This window comes from Euprymna scolopes, chromosome 23 (assembly GCF_053919585.1).
Source record: "Euprymna scolopes isolate OS-2025 chromosome 23, ASM5391958v1, whole genome shotgun sequence".
Taxonomy (NCBI): domain Eukaryota; kingdom Metazoa; phylum Mollusca; class Cephalopoda; order Sepiida; family Sepiolidae; genus Euprymna; species Euprymna scolopes.
This window is the reverse complement of record NC_136504.1, coordinates 114463822-114484892: the sequence shown is the minus strand read 5'-3', so window position 1 is coordinate 114484892 and position 21071 is coordinate 114463822.

Genomic DNA, 21071 nt, shown 5'->3' with positions numbered 1-21071 from the left:
TTACACTCACTATATGGTGAACCATTCAGAAAATTTCGTCGACCCAGCCAACTGCGATGTTCACACACAGAACATAGAGCGCCTATGGAGAGACATTAAAGAATGGGTTAAGCGCCCTGGTATTCGAAGCAAATATTTATACCAATACTTGGCCAGATATTTATTTGTGAAGGAATATGGCGAAGATGGAATTCTCCATCATTTTTTTTCTTCATGCTGCATGCCTCTATCCCCCCCAACGTCCACGTCAGCGAGTGGAGCCTCCCCTCCCAATCATGGATGAATCAACCGATGAAGAAAATTAATGGATGATTTTGCCATTTTCTTTTAGGTTAACGCCCCACCCCACCCCTAAAAAAGTGTTTTGTCCGCCACTGTAAAAAAAAAAAAAAAAAAAAAAAAGTCTTTCCGACATGTATTTTAGTTTTCAGTTGACAAACTAAAATTATATTTTGATACATTTTCATACAATCTTTCTGTACAAAAAAAATTATGTTTTTATATTTATGAATCACTCATTTAAAATTATATCTTGATACATTTTCATACAATCTTTCTGTACAAAAAAGAATTATGTTTTTATATTTATGAATTGAGAATCACTCATTTAAAATTATATTTTGATAGATTTTCATACAATCTTTCTGTACAAAAAAATTATAAATGTTTTTGAATCACTCATTAAAATTATATTTTGATACATTTTCATACAATCTTTCTGTACAAAAAAAAATTATAAATGTTTTTATATTTATGAATAATCGCTCATTTAAAATTATATTTGATACATTTTCATACAATCTCTGTACAAAAAAAAAATTATAAATGTTTTTATCATATTTATTAATTGAATCACTCACTGAAAAGAAATATGAATACATTAAAATTATATTTTGATATATTTTTTATACAATAAATGTTTTGATTTTCATATATTTTGCGTTATTTCGTTATATGGTTTTGCGTTATCGTAGACACTTGTTTATATTTGAGGTCCACATAATGGCCCAACATCACATCCGCGCCCCCAATGTACACAGTAAAATCTTCGGAAAATGTTAAATGGTGTTCTAATTGGTAAATGTCGGTGCGTTACTTTTTGAAAATTCTATGTTTCAGGTAAAAAAAAAAAAAAAACACAAAAAAAAAAGATAAATTACCCCCTCCCCCAACTTGGAGTGCTTTCCTTTTCTTGTTTTATTTCTTTTTCAGCTAATTTTAAATTTTCCACCCAAAAATCCCCCCCCCCCCCAACGTAGTTTGCTTGGTGAAGCCGTCGTTTATGCTACAGCGTGCATGCGCGTAGCATAAACGGAAGCTGCAAAATGGTGAAAAGTAGTTCGTGGGTTCAGGGGTAAATACCATGCAAACGGTAAATTTGCCCCAAGTTTGACTATCAGATTCGTTGTCAGCGACCTCAATTACCTATAAAAAAAACAAATTAGAGTGGTCGGTGTTCTGTAGTAACCTATCTGGATATTTACCATTATTTGTAGAAAGAATCAATAATTTCGAAAAATTCGAAAATTCTTTAATTGATATTCTTCCGCGTATATATTGGGGTGGGTGGGGGTGTGGGGTTTAATTTGCGCCGGAAGTTATATTTTTTTATAGCACCCACCGGTTACACGCGCCAAGGAACATTTGCCAACAACGGAGATAATGTAAGTGTATAATTTTGACATTTTTTATCATTCTGATTCCGACTTATCCCCCCCCCCCAAAAAAAAAGTAATTTGTCCGCCACTCCGCCACTGAAAAAAAAAAAGAAAAAGTCTTTCCGAGATTATTAATGCTATTTCAACTGAACCCCCCCCTCTCAAAAAAAAAAAAAAAATTTGTCCGCCACAAAAAAAGGGTCTTTCCGACATCCCCCCTCCCCCGCAAAGTTGTTTTATTTTTCTTGTTTTTACTCTACTTTGAAATTTTCCGCCAAGCATTATTATTGCTCTAAAAACGCCGTCAGGTACGCGAGTGCGCGCGCGATTCCGCCATTGAAAACGCTCGCTTATGTTTGCGCTCGCTCGCTCGCGCGTACTTCCAACCTTCCGGGGTTCATACCATGCAAACGGTAAATTTCCGACGGAAACGGTTTTCATATTCTTTTTCAGCACACTGAAATCTACAAAAAAAAACATTTTCTTCTATACGAACTTGAGACGGGCCTTAAAGTAAAATAATACCCAAAATTCAAGGACGCTCCGATGTTGACCACCTTTGTGAGGATCAACAAGGACTCTAGGACACAAGCCCTCTGGGCCATGATAAAAGCAGCGAAGGATGCGATCCCGGGCCAGCAGCTGGTGGAGAGGGACCATCCTTCACTGGAAAATTTTTTCTTTAAGTGTGAGGGCAGAGTCCCTGTGTATATACACCTCTCATTCTACAGGGCACTCAAACTAACCTTCCCCCTGGACGTGGGAGGTGTGGCCAAGGACGGAGTACCCTCAGCAGATTTACTTACCGGCAGCCTCGGCCAGGCCTGCCACGTCCTCACTGCCAAGGATTTCAGACCCGTCTGTGACACTGAATAAGGTAAGTAAACATGGCTTTGAACTTGGCTACATTGAATGTGAGGGGCATCAGGTGTCGAAGCAAGGCCTCGCGCGTTGTGAGAGACTTGGTGTCCCTTAAGGTAGATATTGCCGCTGTCCAGGAGACCCACTTTTTTTGTGACGAGGATTGTCAGGTGCTGGTGAACGATTACGATGTTTACTCAGCATATGGCAATACGGGTTTGTATTACTATACACATAGATTCGAGAAAGTTGTCAAAAAACAAATATAGAACAAATAAATGTTATCAAAGGCAAGATAAGTTACTTTTCTACCAAACTGGATATATTTTTCGTGTTTTTATTCAATTTAACATGTTTATTCAGCTCGAAAAGCATACAGTGTTTAGCGATGTATTGGAAAATTCAAGATGGCGGCCGATTCTCTCTTTAACACGGTAAGTTCGGAAAAAGGTGTAATAAATAATAAACTAGACAAAATACTGTTAGAAATTCGCTCAATATATGTTACCGTGACATAACTTGACATATTCGGTGGTTTTTAATAGTATTTTGTCTAGTTTATTATTTATAACACCTTTTCCCGAACTTACCGTGTTAAAGAGAGAATCGGCCGCCATCTTTAATTTTCCAATACATCGGTAAAACACTATGCTTTTCGAGCTGAATAAACATGTTAAATTGAATAAAAACACGAAAAAATATATCCAGTTTGGTAGAAAAGTAACTTATCTTGCCTTTGATAACATTTATTTGTTATATATTTGTTTTTTGACAACTTTTCGAATCTATGTGTACAGTAATACAAACCCGGCAATACTTATAGTCGTGGAATCTCCTTGCTAGTGAGTCGCACCCTGTCAGCGTCGGTGAATGTTGTTCACGTAGGCGAGGACGGGCGGGTAGTTGTTGTTTATGTTGCCGTTAATAGTAGTGTGTTTCGGATTGTCGCTGTATATGCTCCCAATTCTGCTGTAGAGAGGGCATCCTTTTTTCGACGGTTGGAGGGCTTCTTAGTGGATCCGGAACGGGTAGTTCTAATGGGTGATTGGAATGCAATCCTTGATCCCAAAATAGATATGGTCGGGGGGACTAGTGGGTCGGTGCGGTGTGACAGCACTCTGTTCGACCTGATGGCCTCGTGCGATCTCGTCGACAGATTCCGTCTGGATCATCCGGGGCGGGAGATGTGGACGTGGCATCCTGTAACGCCTTCCCATCCGAGTACTTACTTGGATCGGATGTTAGTTAGAAGAGGCGACGTAGACTTTCTATCGTGCCCCACGTTCCACTTGTTAGGACACTCGGACCATAAACTCGTTATGGCCCGTTTGAACTTAAGTGCTACTGCTAGGCCTAAACTAGCCGGATACTGGAAGTTCAACAGCACCTTGTTGGAGTTGGAGGACTACCGGTTGAAGGTTACAGAATTAATTCAGCGGGCTTTAGTGGAGGCGGTTACAGGGAGTAAGTGGTAGGTTAGTCTTAAGGCCAAAATTAGGCGCTTCTCTGTCCAATACAGCCAACGCCTCGCGTTAGATAAGGCTAAGGCAAAGAAGCGCTTAGAGGATAAGCTGACCCGGGCGGTGGAGAGGGGGGATCCCCTAGAGGTAGCACTAGCTAAACAAGACCTCAGCCGCTTGGCTAGCGAGCGGTATGAAGGTCAAGTAGTTAGGGCTAGATTAATGAAAGTTTCCAACGAGGCTGTGAATGTGACGCTGTTGAGCGTAAGGCTGCTTTAAGGCGCGGTTCGAACGGGTACATTCGTAAAGTACATAACCTGGAAGGACACGCCCTAGTTTTGACTCTGGAGATCTGCGAGGGGTTTCGGGAGCATCTATCGGAGCGCTTCACCCAACTACCCGGACTCAGGGTCGATGAGTTTTGCAGCTATTTGGCTGACTCGCCCCGCCTCTCGGCGGCTAGCTGTGATGGTCTTGTGAGGTCATTACTGCGTTGAAGCAGGTCGGCTACAACAAATCCCCGGGGCTTGATGGTTTACCCTACGAGTTCTACTTGAGGCTGTCGCCCATGTTGGTCCCTATTCTGAAGGATATGTTCAACCATTGGTTTGCGCAGGGTTCCATCCCTGGACAGGTGACCAAGGGAGTGATCACATTGCTGAGGAAAGGTCAACGGCATGGTGGGGTGGAAAATTTCGATGATTTTAGGCCCTTGACTCTGCTAAACACAGAGTTAAAGATTTTGGCAAATATTCTTGCGAATCGTTTGCAGGTTGTCATCACTGACTTGATCGAACCGGACCAGACTTATGCTGTGAAGGGGAGATCGATTCAAGACAATTTGCATTTGATACGCTCGATCATAGAGGGGACAGAAGACGACGCCGAAGCCGCGCTGATCAGTTTAGATCAGTCCAAGGCATTCGATAGGGTCGACCATCGGTTCCTGGGAGCTGTGTTAGAGGCCGCCGGATTTAATCCGGACTTCCGCAAGTGGATCTTTGTCCTGTATGATAGGCCGACGGTAGCGGTGCACATCAACGGTAAGCTGTCGGAGTCATTCGCTGTCTCTCGGTCGGTGCGTCAAGGTTGTCCGCTGTCGCCTCTGTTGTACGTCCTGGCATTGGAACCCCTCCTTCGTAAGTTAAGGGACGAGGCGGCTACACCAGTCCTGCGTGGAATAGCCCTCCCTGGAGGCACACGAGCCAGGGTTTCCGCGTTCGCCGATGACGTCACCGTGTTTGTGTCTTGCCACACGGACGTTCAAGCGGTGGTCGAGGTGCTCACTCGATACGAAGAAGTCACAGGGGCCATCTTCAACCGCAGCAAGTCTGTCGGCCTGCGGTTGGGGGCCTGGACCGGGGTAAACTCGCTTCCAGGTATTTTCAGCTGGACCGATGGACCGGTCCGTATTCTCGGTGTCTGGTTTGGACCGGGACTTCAGCTGGAAAAGAATTGGTCGGAAGTATATGGCAAGGTCAAATCGTCGGTGAAGACTTGGATTGGAAGGAAATTGTCCTTGAAGGGTCGGGCGGAGGCGTGTGCTACATACGTCCTTCCGCTCATCCTTTACCGATTGTCTGTACTTCCTCTCCCTGCAGAACGACTAACCTGCTTGCAAGGGCGCCTCGATTCACTATTGTGGAACGATGGTAAGCATTATGTCTGCAGAGAGGTCTGTGTCCAGAGGCCTCACTCGCTCGGCCTGGGTCAGCCCAGTCTCTTGTGTCATAGAAATGCCGAGAGATTGGCTTTCCTGGGTCGTTCGCTTGAAGAAGACGCTCCTTGGGTCCCTGTGGTTGAGAACTCGTTTCCCAATCTCAAATCCAACTCCTCGGTAGAAGGTCGTCGTAAGCCGAGGGGGGGGTCTAAGTTCTTCTCTGAATGCCGGACCGCTCTTAGAGCTTTGCCGGGGACCAGTGTCCTCGATCAGCCAAGAAAGAAACTATATCGGGAGCTAGTGGAGGGGACCGTGAAGGATCCACTTTGTAGGCGGATGGGATGGTCGATGGAGGTTGTCCGTTCTCATTGGAGTTGGGCGCCGGGACGGGAGATTCTGAACAACTCGGAATTTTCCCTTACCTGGCGACTGGTCCGTAACGCGCTGCCCCTTCTCGACGAACTCAGCCGGTATAAAGAAAATACAAGTGGCTTCTGTCCGCGCTGTGATGAACGCGAGCCCGAAACGATCGGGCACGCGTTTTTTAGTTGCAGCCGGATCCAGCCCTTATTGGAGTACGTCGAGGGGGTAACGGCTCGCATCAGTGCCGAATGTCCGCTCGATCTCGACGAAGGGTTTTTTGTGTACAACATGGAGCCGCCATTCCCCAGGAAGGAAAGAATGGTTATCCTGGCAGTAGCGCGCATGGTGATTTGGATCACGCGCCTCAAGTTGGTCCGCGAAGGGACATCTGTTCCGGATCGGGATCTGATCGTTTACTTTAAACATCTGCTTACGGTAAAGATCAGATGCGATTGGAGGAGGTTGCCTAGAGCGGAATTTGACAAGAGGTGGGTGCACAGCACTAGTTTGTGCATCCGTCGAAGAGTCAAGTTTCAATACGTGTTGCCTCCTTAAGCATGGCACGGGCGGTGCTGGGGCCTTCGGAACCCATCCCGCTTAGGTTCTAGCTAAGAAAAACTTAAGAAGACTCTTGACTGGTGGTATAAATGAGATCCTGTTCCTGATTTTATTTTTTGGTATTAGAGAACCTCTGAGTCTGCCCATCCCCTTTGTGCCACATCCTTGCTTTTTCAACATCCCCGGTCACTCCCCTACTCAGAGGTCACCTTCCAACCCCCCTCCACCCGTTGCTTTGTTTTCTCCCACTGCCATTAAGATATTTTCCCCAATCCCCAATTAGGGATCGCCCTGCTTGTTTTCGGTTCCCCGGAAAACAGTGGGGGGTCTAGTCACCTAGATTAGTACAGGGGGGGTCTCACTAACAACCCAGTAGGATTTATTTTTTGTTTTTTATATGAACACTTTTAATTAGTTTTCCCCTCTCCACGAGCAATCCTTTTCCTAATTTAAAAACTTTTTATTTACCGATGAAATTGAACTTTATTTTTTCACACATGCACACACACACACAAAATTAATTAAATAAAAAAATAAAATAAAAAAATGCATACACAAACACACAGACAACTGTTCATTAATTGTAAATATGGTTTTCATTCTTAAACGCTGGGGATTTATTAGTTAGTTTAAGATCCATAGAGTGAATGAGGTATTTTGGTAAATGTTGCCAGTCAAGAGTAAGACTCCAAAGTCTACATTTATTACTTTTTTTAATCACTTTAGTCACAAAGACCCTGAACCCTTCCCCTCCCCAATCTCTTGTAGGGCCTTGTGCCTAATTTTGTTGTTAAAAAATTTTTAGTTTCCTACTTAATTGTATTCTCAAAATTTTTAAAAAGCAATAAAATATATAATCTCGGCAAAGCTCTGCACTTGCTCACGGTCCCCTCACTGTTCGACGCTCGCGCCATTACTGTGACTCCAGTCTCTTCACTGTAACAGTCCAGTCCACCACCACTACCGTGGCTCCGGTCTCCACGCCGTAGAAGTCCACCTCATCACCACGACTCCGGTCTCCATGTCTGTCCGATCCGAGCGCCCGTCCGTACCTGATGAACACTGAACCCTCAGTGTTGCCAATTCGTCCGTCCATTCCTCTCATAACCTGAGGCCTACACATCAGTACGGTCCCAGTCGGACCCAAGTCGACCAATCACCAGCACCAGTTACCACGCCGACTTCTCCGACGTCATCCCAGCATTCCAGCTCACGGCAAACCGACAAGCATCCCCCTGACGGAATACACCGGCGATGGACCCCGGACCAACGTCGCCCAGTGAAAAAATTCACATTTACCACCCTTTTGTTTGCCTAAATAAAAGGCGAAACTTCGTCTTTAAACTAAACTACCCGCGTTTGTCATTCTTCTTTGTTCTGCTGTTGTCTTCCTTGTCCTTGTGTCTGATGTTTATTTAGTTGCACGGTCAGTTGGCTAACCACCTTCAGGCCTCACTGCAACAAGTGGTGACCCCGACGTGATCTACAGACACAGGCTTGGAAAAACAGTCAGGCAGAGAAGATGGCAGAAAGCACAGAGCCGGAGATTAACCTTTCTGCCCTGCTGGTCCAGTTACCACCTTACAACCCAGTGAACCCCAGGAGTTGGTTCATCCAGCTCGAGGCGATTTTTGCAGCCCGGAGGGTCGTTCGCCAGGACTCGAAGTACGCCTCAGTGGTGCAGGCACTACCTCCATCTATGGTAGAGGAAGTAGAGGACATCCTCCTCAACACACCAGAGCAACTCCCATATACCTGCCTAAAGGAAGCAATCCTCAAGCGAACCGGCCGTTAAGCCGAGGATCTCATCAGAGACCTGTTTTCAAATGTGACTCTCGGGGATAGAACCCCATCACAGCTCCTGCGACTGATGAAGAGCCGACTCGGTAACAACAGCATGGCAGAGCCCATTCTCCGCGGTCTCTGGATGGATCGGCTTCTGCAAAACATTACCCAGGTCTTGGCCCTGGTACCCGTAGAGACGCCCCTGGAAATAGTGGCAGACTCGGCCGACAAAGTATACTCACAGGCCCACCAACGGATACATCATGTCGAGAGTGACCCCGGGCACTGCTCACGACGATTGGAAGACGAGCTGACTCAACTGCGAGCAGAGCTGAGAGAGCTCAAACTCTCCCTACGCCAGAGACAACGTAGCCCAACACCCCACACCCGGAACCGAAGCCGTACCTGCACCCCAAGCCGAGGACGAAGGAACCCTCCCAGGCACAAGTTGGTACCACCAATCCTTCGGCGACTGGGCCCGAAAATGCCAACCTCCCTGCAATTACAATAAGGCCCAGGGAAACGAATAAACCGACAGACAGCGACGACTACTCCTGTCGGGGCACATCCACACAGTCGTCTTTTCTATGTGTGGGACCGTAATAACAGTCTCAAATTCTTAGTGGACACCGGCGCCGCTATCAGTGTTATACCACCCACCAACAAACCCACCCTGAAACCCACCTCCTTTCAACTCCGAGCAGCAAATGGATCAACCATACAAACCTTCGGCAACAAGGAACTTACCCTCAACCTCAACCATACAAACCTTCGGCAACAAGGAACTTACCCTCAACCTTAACTGCACCGGTACAAGGACCTAACTCAGCCCATTAAATCTACCAATGCAGGGGAACACCAGACACAACACCACATTAAGACGACCGGACAACCAGCATTTTCCTGACCCAGAAGACTACCTCCACACAAATTAGCTTACGCCAAGAAAGCATTTGAAGAGATGTTGGCGGACAACACCATCCGCCCATCGGACAGCCCATATGCTTCACCACTGCACCTGGTACCCAAACCGAACGGCGAGTTCCGTATATGCGTGGACTATCGGAAACTAAATTCATCCACGGTTCCCGACCGGTACCCCGTTCCTCACATCCATGCCTTCGCCGCCGGCCTACAGGGAGCTAGAATTTTTTCAAAAATAGACCTGACTAAGGCCTACTATCAGGTCCCAGTGGCCCCAGAGGACATCCCAAAGACAGCAGTGACAACTCCCTTTGGACTTTTTGAGTTTACCAAAATGCCCTTCGGATTACGCAACGCAGCCCAAACATTTCAGAGACTCATAGATGAAGTCTTGCGTGGACTACCTTACGTCTATGCTTACATTGACGACATCCTGGTGGCTAGCAGAGATGCTGATCTCCACGAGAAACATCTGGATGAAGTGTTCCGCCGCCTAGCACATTACGGCCTCCGGATCAACCCAGACAAATGTGAATTCGGAGCACACCACATTGACTTTTTAGGCCATCACACCGACGCTCGTGGAATCACCCCTCTGCCAGAGAAAGTGAAAGCTATCCAGAATTTTCCGGTACCCACATCAATCAAGCAGCTGCGACGTTTCCTGGGGATGATAAATTTTTACCGGAGATTCATCCCAGGATGCCTTTCTCAGTGTCTGTCCGATCCGAGCGCCCGTCCGTACCTGAACACTGAACCCTCAGTGTTGCCAAATCGTCCGTCCGTACCTCTCATACACTGATACCTTTCTCAGTGACTGTCCGATCCGAGCGCTTCTTTGTTCTGCTGTTGTCTTCCTTGTCCTTGTGTCTGATGTTTATTTAGTTGCACGGTCAGTTGGCTAACCACCTTCAGGCCTCACTGCAACAGTAGTATTATTTGTGCAACGTTTCGGTTGAACTAGCCTTCGACCGTCAACCAATTTTTTTTTCTCACAAATTCGAAACAATGACCAAAAAGTGGAGACTGACTCACAGAAATACGAAAATATCTTATAACATCTTGTTACACAATTCCCCATATAGGATGCCCCTCAGTGGCGATATGCTTTGTTTGAGATGAACAAAACTGAATAGAGTAATAAAAGATAAATAGACATGCAGATTTCAATGAGTTTTTTTTATTTAAGTGTGAAATTTTTTTTTTTTTTTTTTTTTCATTTTAAGGAGCATTTTCACTTAATCATGACCAAGGTTCAAATCCTTTCAGAATTAAATTTTCTATGAACAATGACATTGAATTATTAGCAGCAAAAAAGATCTCTTTAGATTACTTGTATTAGTTGACTTATTTTTCTTATTTTGAGTATTAGTTGTGCAATGTTTCGGTTGGATTGTCATTCGACCATCACCAGGTATGTTGTTTGGGAAAGAAAGGAGAAAAGTTACTGGCTCTGTAGATATTTTCGTATTTCTGTGAGTCAGTTTCCATTTTTTGGTCATTGTTTTGAATCTGTGAAAAAAAAAAAAAATGGTTGACAAAGGGGAGGCAACTATAATAAAGCTCAAACTGGAAACTGACTCATAGAAATACGAAAATATCTACAGAGCCAGTAACTTTTCTCCTTTCTTTTCCAAACAACAACCAACATATCTGATGAAGGTCAAAGGACAATCCGACCAAAATGTTGCACAAATAACACCCAAGTACAAAAGCCGGTACAAAAGTCGCTAGACATCTACGACGAATGGCTGGAGTACCACCAGATCGACGCGGACGAGTTCGCGACGGGTACGTTCGAGGTTTGCCACAAGATACGCCCAAAGAAAAACGCACTGCACATCACTGGACCATCCAATTCGGGTAAATCTTATATCCTACGAAGCATCAGGAACGGTCTGATGAACGCGGGACGAATGAGATGCCAGGCAAGTGATAACTTCACTTTCGGCAGCTGTGTGGACAAGAGTCTCATATTCACGGAGGAAATGTGGTTCACGCCACAAAACGTCGAGGAAGCCAAATGCATCCTGGAGGGGACGGACACCTACATGAACGTGAAACACCAGAGCGAGCGGATCCTAAAACGCACGCCCTGCTTGTCCACCAGCAACGACGAGCCATGGCGACATGTGGCCAACGAAAAGCAGGCCATGATCAACAGAATGTTCCTGTTCATGACCCGAACGGCTATGGACGACCTAAAAGGATGGGGAACGCTGGAACTGAACCCGCTGATGTGGCTTACTATATGGCGTAAACACATCACGGAATACCAGCGTGACGGATACATCCCGAAGGCAGGAAAGACTACCGTACAACCTAAACCATCCACCAGGTACACGTGGGACGAGGAGGACGAACACAGTCCTTCGAAAAAACTACGGGTACGTGACGTACGGCGCAACTTACTACCTGAAATGAACGAACAGTGCGAACTAGACCCTAACCAACCAGCCCAGGTATGTCTGACACACGGACACCCCATAAACTGTACGACACCACCAAACGACTCCGACACGACATTACCGTTTACCGAATCAGACTTAGAAGAACTTATGACACCTAGTAATTCGCCGTCGGCGCCACCAGACACAGACAATACGGACCTGATCATAATCACTGACAGCGACGACGACAAAGAAAACACCGACGAAAAAAACAAAAAAAACATCAACGAATTCACACTAATACGGGACAGAGAACTGTACACACGCATACACATAACACACAAACAAACAAAATCCTTGCAAACATTGGTAATGTACTGCGAGGAATTGCTGACAGACTCTGACTGATAAAAAAGAAATCCATCTATGGTCTAAGTCTAAGGTGTCATGGCCGCCAAAAAACTTTTTCCTATCTAATGTCTGTTCTTTCTATTATTATTATTATTATTATTGGAATTATTATTATTATTGGAATTATGATTGTAATTACAATATTATTGTATAATAAATATATATATATATAATACCATACATGTGTTTGTATTTTAATATTTTTCCTTCTGCATGACGCATGACATGAGATGCATAAAATTATTTTTCAGAACCACCAGACATTAGATGAATGAAAGTTTTTCTGCGCGCGCGCGCGCGTTATATTTCTATAAACTCTATAAGGTAAGGTATTAGAGCATGGCACTAAGTGGCAACTTAGATAAGTCCAATTCTCCCGTATTCTATTTTATTCCAAACCTGTCAGAGAAAATAAAAAAATCTCTATGCCATAAGCATTCTTATCTTTACCTAGCTGAATGGGACACCCGGCATCGTCCGGTGTCCCGTCACATTTGTGTGAAAAGGTTACAGTAAACACAACCCTTTTTTCTATATATATTTATGTATGCGCATGTACATTTGTTTAAAAAATTTTGCTACCAAACTCCTCTGAAACTTAGCAAATATAGGATATTTGAACCCATGCGAAACTTTATATTTGTTTTTTAGCCGGAGAAAATCAGTGCAAAAGTGTGAAAATTTAAAAAATAGAATTTATCGATGGAAGGTCAAACGACCGCATTACGAATATGCATGCATAACATAATAGCTTTTGGTTCATATTTTTATTTTTAGCCTTGCAGCAAACATGTCTTCATAGGTCAGGTATTAACATCAAAGGAAAAAGTAAATCATAAACTAAACATTTTGGTTTCGATTCTCGGTAGTGGTGCACGAGTTTTATTTATTTTTTTTACTTTTTAAAGAATTACGACCGGGCAATGCTGGGTGGCCAGCTAGTAGATAATAATATTCAATTTAACGTCTGTTTTATATGCTTATATGCATTAGACAACTTTTTGAAATTGACTTCCAAACTAATCTACCTCTTTAGGGATTTTTTTTTTTTTTTTTTTTTTTATACATAGGCATCACCACATTATCAAGGTCAAGAGGCCACTCAAGGATAAGGGCTAAAGAGTGTACATTAGAAATTGGACAATATAGTAATCATTAGTAATGAAAATTTGGTAAATTTGATAACTTATATGGAACGGCTCATCAAGAACTTATTTACGTTAGACTTGAAGACAACCATATTGTAGTCAGCCGGAAAGCAGGAAAACGGAAGACAATTCCACAGGCGTGCAGTTCTAAGAAAGAAGCTTTGTTCATGGAATCTACGTTTAGGTTTAGGCACAGATAAAGAGTGGGGGAAATTATTGATAGTGTTTACAGCTAGACGAGTGTTTCTTGTGAAAGTTTGGCGAGGGGGGACCATAGATTGAAGCTCAGTTGAACACTTTCCATGAAAATAACGATACATCAGAGACAAACTCGCAACATCTCTTCTGTGAGATAGAGGTTGCAAGGAAGAGAAAAGGACATCTACGAGGCTACGAAGTCTATTTTGAACTCTATCAAGGCAGGACAAGTCCTTTCTTGCAGCTCCTGCCCAGATGTGGCAACAGTATTCCATCCTTGGACGTCCCTGGCTCTTATATAGATAGAGAATAGCATCAGCAGTGAGATATCTACCGGATCGATAGAAAGATCCCACCATTATTAGTAAAATTAAAAAAAAAAATTTTTTTTAAATCCTGTGATCTTCCTGAATAGAAAGGGGGATGCAAAAAGTAAACGTTACCAACAAATAAATGTTACCAAAGGCAAGCTAAGTTACTCTTCTACTTACCTGGATAATATTTTTGTTTTATCTGATTTGTCAGTGTTTTTTTTTTTTGTTTTTTTTTTTTTTTTTTTGCTTTTCTTTGTTTTTTTCGTTTTTTTTTTCACTTAAAAAGATAAAGGTAGTTGAGTTAGAACGAAAAGCAAAATGATGGCCTCATTAGAGCCATAAGCGAGCTTCGATTTTCCTGTCCTTTTCTCTCTTACTTTCCCCCTCTATCCTGCTCTAACCGAGTATGCCGACCTGTTCCACAAATCCCAAAACTTCAACATGAAATATCTCCAGAAAAAAAACACGAATAAACCTATAATCCCATCTTCCAACATAGACCCCTACTACCATGTCTCCTTTTCTAACATCAGAGATCTACGTTCCAACCTTCCAGAGGTTGAAACCCAATTACAGGAGAGGAAAACGGACATATTCTTTCTAAGCGAAACTGGAATAGGGCTGACCACTTCCCTAGATGAGTTCATAATTAAAGGATACTCTAACTTAACATCTAAATCTGACCCCCAAGATCGCCATGGACATGGAATATGTGCCTACATTAAAGACGGCTTCCTGTGTGGCAGGGATATCTCCAGAGAAGACCCTAATTTACCTTATATGTGCTTCCAGGTTGCACTTGCTTACACCACTGCATTTATATTTACCCTCTATTGCCCCCACAACAGCGGAGTTACTATCTTTAAGAGTATATCTGAAAAAATAGACCACATCCTGTCTGCACATCCCTCGGCTAACATTCACATTTGAGGTGACTTCAATGTCCATAACGTGAAATGGCTGACCCACTCAAATAAGACAGATGATTAGGGGAGGTTCTGTCATGATTTTTCCATTGCCTATAACCTCACTCAGATTGTTTGCGAGCCCACCCATGTGGCCAATACTACGGTCAGTATGCAAGCCTTCTAGACCTTTTTCTCACAACTTCCTCTGAGCTATGTTCATGTTCTGTTCTATCTCCTCTAGGATCCTCCGACCACTCCGTCGTATCAGTTAAGATAAAAATGAAATGTAATAAGTCTTCAAACGTACCTCTCCACCGTATTGTATACCGATACTCTATGGCTGACTGGGATAGCTTCCTTACATTCATATCTGATCTCCCTCTGCATTCCATATTTAAAAAGCATGTGTCCTCTATAGTAGCATGGTTAATTGTAGGTATAGACCGATTCATACCATCCAAAAAATTCCAACAAAAACTTAACAGCCAGCCATGGTTCACCTCAGAATGTGCTGCTGCCATCGTGCACAGAAATCACTTTTTCCATAGCTACCAACGTAATAGATGCACTGAGACTAAAGCTGCATTCAGAAACGCCAGCAACCACTGTAAAAGAGTAATAAAAAAATGCAAGGGAGCTATATGCCCAGTCCGTTAAATCCAAAGTAGCTGATCAGCGGCTTGGTTTCCACCAGTTTTGGCAAATAACAAATAGAATCCTGAACAGAAGCGTGTGTTCTATCCCAACCATTATCAATTGACCAGAGGTCATCTCGTCAGCATCAGACGGCCAAACTATTTGCCAAGAACTTTGCAGCTAATTCTACCCTATGCAACGAAGGTCATCAACTCCCCGTATTTCCTTCTATAACACACAACACACTAGGTAACATACAAATACCTGTGCGTGAGGTCGCCAAGCTAATCAAGAACCTTGATTCCAGTAAAGCAACTGGCCCTGACAGCATCCCAATTATAGTGTTAAAAAAGCTTCAACCAGAACTTGCCCCCATACTTACAAAACTGTTTAAGCGTTGCCTTAAGAAGTGCTTTCCAACACCCTGGAAAACCTCATAAGTATGCCCTGTATTTAAGAATTCGGGTGATAAGTTATCTCCCCTTCAGTACAGACCAATAAGTCTCCTGTGTGTCATGAGTAAGTTGTTGGAATCTATATTAAATAGAGAAGTAGTCAACCACCTCAGCAGAAATAACCTTCTTAGTGACACGCAATATGGTTTCCGTTCTGCTAGATCTACAGCAGATGTGCATACGGTTATATCTCATAGGATTAGCAAATCTCTCGACAAAGGCTTCCTTTCTAGGACAATTGCTCTTGACATATCAAAGGCCTTTGATAAGTATGGCATAAAGGCCTACTTCACAAGATTTCCAGCTATGGTATAACTGGAAATGTTTTCTCAATCATTAAATCATTTCTCTCTGATAGGCTCATAAGAGTAGTGGTTGATGGGCAAAATTCAAAGACCCGCAGTATTAATGCTGGAGTCCCTCAGGGGTCCATCCTGGGCCCAACTCTCTTCCTGATCTACATCAATGATCTCCCTAAACACATACTTAAATCATTTGTTGACATCTATGCTGATGACACGACCATCTACGGCAACACATCAAAGGCTGTAAATGACAAAGTTTTCTCTGATTCTCTCTCTCTCTCTTCTGATCTCGAGCGCGTGGTACAATGGGGGAATTGGTGGCTGGTTACCTTTTAATGCATCTAAAACCAAGCTCCTATCTTCACATCATCAACGCTCTGATCCCCATCTGGCATCAACTGAAATGGATGACTCTCATCTAGGGGATGTTCTGATTAGCTTCTGGGTTTGACCTTTACTCCTGATCTGAAATGGAACACCTACATCAAGTCTGTTGCCAAGGTCGCTGGAAAAATGGTGGGATCCTTTTACCGCTACAGAAGATATCTCACTACTGATGCAATTCTCTATCTATATAAAAGCCAAGTACATCCAAGGATGGAATACTGCTGCCACATCTGGGCAGGAGCTGCTAAAAACAGCCTATCCTGCCTTGACAGAGTAAAAAATAGACTTCGTGGTTTAGTGGGGATGCCCTTTTCTCTTCCCTGCAACCTTTCTCCCACAGTAGAGACGTTGCGAGCCTATCTTTGTTTTATCGTTATTTCCATGGCAGGTGCTCGTCTGATCTCCAATCTCTGCCCCCCCCCCTTGTAAATCTTTCACGATAAACACCCTCTAGCTGAAACCACTGTCAATAATTTTCCCCACTCTTTATCTGTGCCTAAATCAAAACGTAGATTCCATGAACAAAGCTTCTTTCTTAGAATCGCACGCCTGTGGAACTCTCTGCCGCTTGCCTGTCTCCCTCCTGACTTCAACATGGATGTCTTCAAGTCCAACATAAACAAATTCCTGATGAACCGCCCCCTTAAGTAATGACACTTTATCAAATCTCCAATACTAATGAATACTGCAATACTATCCCATTGATTACTGTACACAAAATAACCCTTATTCCTGAGTGGCTTCTCGGCCTTGATAAGTGGTGACCTTCATGTAAAAAAAAAAAAGCACTCAAAATCGAAAATTAAACAAAATACTAGTAGAGCATTACATTTTCGCATGATTGGTAACATTTATTTGTGTTTCTATCAGGATTTTGTTTAATTTTCGATTTCTGAGAGATTATCAAGGCTCAACTATGGCTTTAATGACACTAAACTACCATTTTGTTTTTTGTTCTAACTTGACAGGCTTTACACTATTTTTTACATAACACACACACACACACACACACACTTTTAGATAAATCAAAACACAAAAAAACTTATTCAAGTAGGTAGAAGAGTAATTTATCTTGCCTTTGATAACATGTATTATGATAATTTTGTTTCACCATTTTTTTTTTTTTTTTTTTTTTTTTGCAGTTTTAGAAATTTCTCCAAAATTCCAATTATTAAAAAAACAAGAAAACAAGAAAGTTTGATTTTTTTTTTTATTATTTGTTAATGATTAAGCAAATACTTGAAAGCGAATTATAATTAGAATATTTGTTGGCAGCCATGACGAAGTAGGGATTTTCGGCGCTTCTACAGAATTGGGACAAGATTTTTATAGTCGATAAATGGAGTTTCAACCTATTTTTTTTTTTTTTTTGTCAATTCTAATGTTCCAATGGAAGTTTTCAAATAATGCAATTGAAATTACCTGAATATTACTGAATTATTAAACAAAACAATTAAAATCGTGGTAGCAGGTGAAAAATGCCGCTATCTTGTTTCAACCAAAACGGAAAATTACCTCCCTTTTAAATTCTCCTGTGTTTTACGATTGTTTTCATCAAATTGTATTTTTTATTTTCTTTAATAAATAATTTTCTACCTTATCGATTTTCGTAATTTTTTTTATATAACCATCTTAAAAATATGAGGAATACGTAGATACCATTGTTTTCATGTGAAATTCAGTTTTACGATTTTCAAAATATCGTCGCAATATTGTAGAAGCACTGGATTTTCTATTGGACCCTTTTCGAGTTGCTTTGAGTTCAGTTTTTATCAGTAGGCGACATATACTACAAGGTCAAGTTTAATGTCGGATGGAGGCAATTTGTAACTGCCACAAAGCGCTCATAATAGATAACAAATACTTTTGCAAATATAACGCGGCCTCACGTTCTGCTGAAGACAAAGGACAATTCAATTTGAAATACTGGGTTTTTATGTTAAAAGATTACGCAATTACCTCCCTTAGATGTAATAATTATGAGTATTTCACAGTTACTTCCCTTGATTATTATTAATAATAATAAAAACTTTTATTTCTTTTCTTTTAAAAGTAACAATAAATACAGTCATTCGACAATTGTTTGAACATATTTTTGTGATGAATAGGGCATTTGTAATATTATTCATTTTCTTGGCACATTTAGAACGAAGAATGAATCTGTTAAAATGTTAAGCTGATATAACAACGATGGAGACACACACACACATACATACAATCAATCATATATCATAAAAGGATATGCTGTAGAGACAGGATGGTGTTAACAAAAAGACAAACGGAAAAACAAATTAAACATAGGAATAAATGATCAAAAATGAGAGTTTTACCGGTTTTGTTCCGATCAACGAATTTCTTCAGATAAAAATTAGTATTTTAAATTATTTTAAATATTTAACGTTTTCCTTTTTTTTTTCTGACGATGTTCATTGATCAAAACGAAACCAGTAAAGCTTTTGTTTTTGATTATTTATTCATGTGTTTAATTTTTTCCTTTTGTCTCCCCCACTCTTTCTCTTTCTTCCTCACACACACACGCACACACACATGCACACACACTATTTAAAGGAGAACATGCCTTCATCTTTTTGCTCCAGGTGTAATGTTTATTCTGACTCAGGAAACCATCCTCCTAGGCATTACCCCCTCCTTTCAGAGGCGGCAAAGTGTTTGCAGCCTTTCAGAGAGGAAATTTGCAATATTGTCTGTTACCTGAGATTAGAACTGACCAGGTTTTTTTTTTTCTTAGAATCAGAGTGCCCCTTTACGGATGGCTGTATTTCTACCATAAAATGACCCTATGTTTAGCCTTTCTACTGTAGGTAAGCAAATCCTGTCAAAGGATCTAAGTGTAGTATATTCCAAAGAATATTTTATGTAGGATAACCCCCATAGAGTAAATGTGGTATTATGGTGACTGCTAAAGTGAAAACGATTGATAAAAGATGATGGCATTGGTGGCAAACAAATGGGTCAAAATATATTTAGCTAAAAGTACAAGAAAGAGAGAGAGAGAGGATGGCCCTTCCAACTTGAGGTTTTCCCCGGCTCCAAAGCTCCCAGAGTCTAGCCTATTGTTGAGATGGCTTGTCCTCTGTTGGCTGAGGTGTAGGGTCCTTCCTGGCTTTACCCTCTAATCCTTTGAGAAGGAGGTTATTTTATTGCTAATTGCCTGACACATCACTATTGAAGAATATCAACAGGGCTGCCTTGGCATTTTTCAGGCTAGTGCTCTCCTTCTAGGACGCTTATTTTTCAAACTTAATTTTCCGACCTTGTGTCTTTCTGTCATTGGATGGAGATAAACATACTGAACCAAAATCTCTCCATAATTTTGATGGCCTTGTGCCTAATTTGTTAAATTGTATGCATATTGTTTTAGCAAATAGCTACGAGATTCGTTCCAAAAAATAAGACCTCAGATTTTTTAAAGTCAAAACTAAAACGTTGGAGAGCCACAAAGACAGGAGTGGCACCATTAAAACGAGTGACCTTTTGTGCTCCAGAATTTATTTTTCTACATCGTCACCACCATTCTCAATGAACGTTTGCCAGCCTCTTTTAAACGTCTTGAACACGCTTTGTCACTCACATCTCTGTTGCCACTCTGAAATCGACGAACCCATCTCCTAACTGTGCTAATTGACTGTATCGGCTTCATAAATGTTCAGCGGACGTCAGTGAATGTTGATTGGTTCAATTTTTTTCTGCATGGAGGAATTCAATGATGCATCTCTGTTTCTGATGCTTGTCCCCGAGATAAGTTGTTTTCTTAGAATCTCATACCGTCAATATCTGCAACAGAGAGATGAAACATTCAGGGTATGAATGCATAAGTTCAGTCAGCATAACGATGCAATTTGAAATCCCCTCTGATTCATTTGTTTGAAATAAAAATAGGAGCCATTACTTTTGGAATGTCCCTTGTAATTCAAAATATAGTCGTTGCTCTGAAATTTTTTAAACTTATATTGTTTTTGTTATCATACCATACATTGTATCCATTTTAGTGTACCTAACGTCAGTGTTACCAATAATGTGGCGTGGTCCCTGGCCTTGCTAGAGGCCATTTTATACAACGATAGCATCTTTGAATCTTGCAAAGAACAATACCAGCATCTACTTATATATAAAATGCACTTTGTGTATGTGAGTGTGTATGTGGGTGTGTATGTGAGTGTGAGTTTGTTCCCTATGGACTCCAAAACGGCCGATTTTTAAAAAATTTCGCACAAATGTACCTTATGTGTCTGGCAGTGTTCTTAGATAGGTTTTGTATCAGAATACCTCCAATAACGTTTCGGTCGATGTAACCTCCGACCTTCTTCAGGTGTATCTTGTCAAACTCAATGCTTCTCTCGAACTTGGAAATTTCAACAGAATTTCAAACATTCCCAAATTCAACAAGATACAACTGAAGAAGGTCGAAGGTTACATCCACCGAAACGTTGTTAAAATCACACTCAAGATGAGAGCAGTATTCCAAAGAATCCAAATAATATGAATAACTGATCCTCATCTCCAAAATTTACAAATGTCTTCAATAAGTAAGCGAAAAAAATCCCATTAAAGAAGGAACACTCCAATTTTGACCAAATTCAGCCTAACATCGCAAGTACATTTAAGAAGTTCCATTACCACACAAGCAGA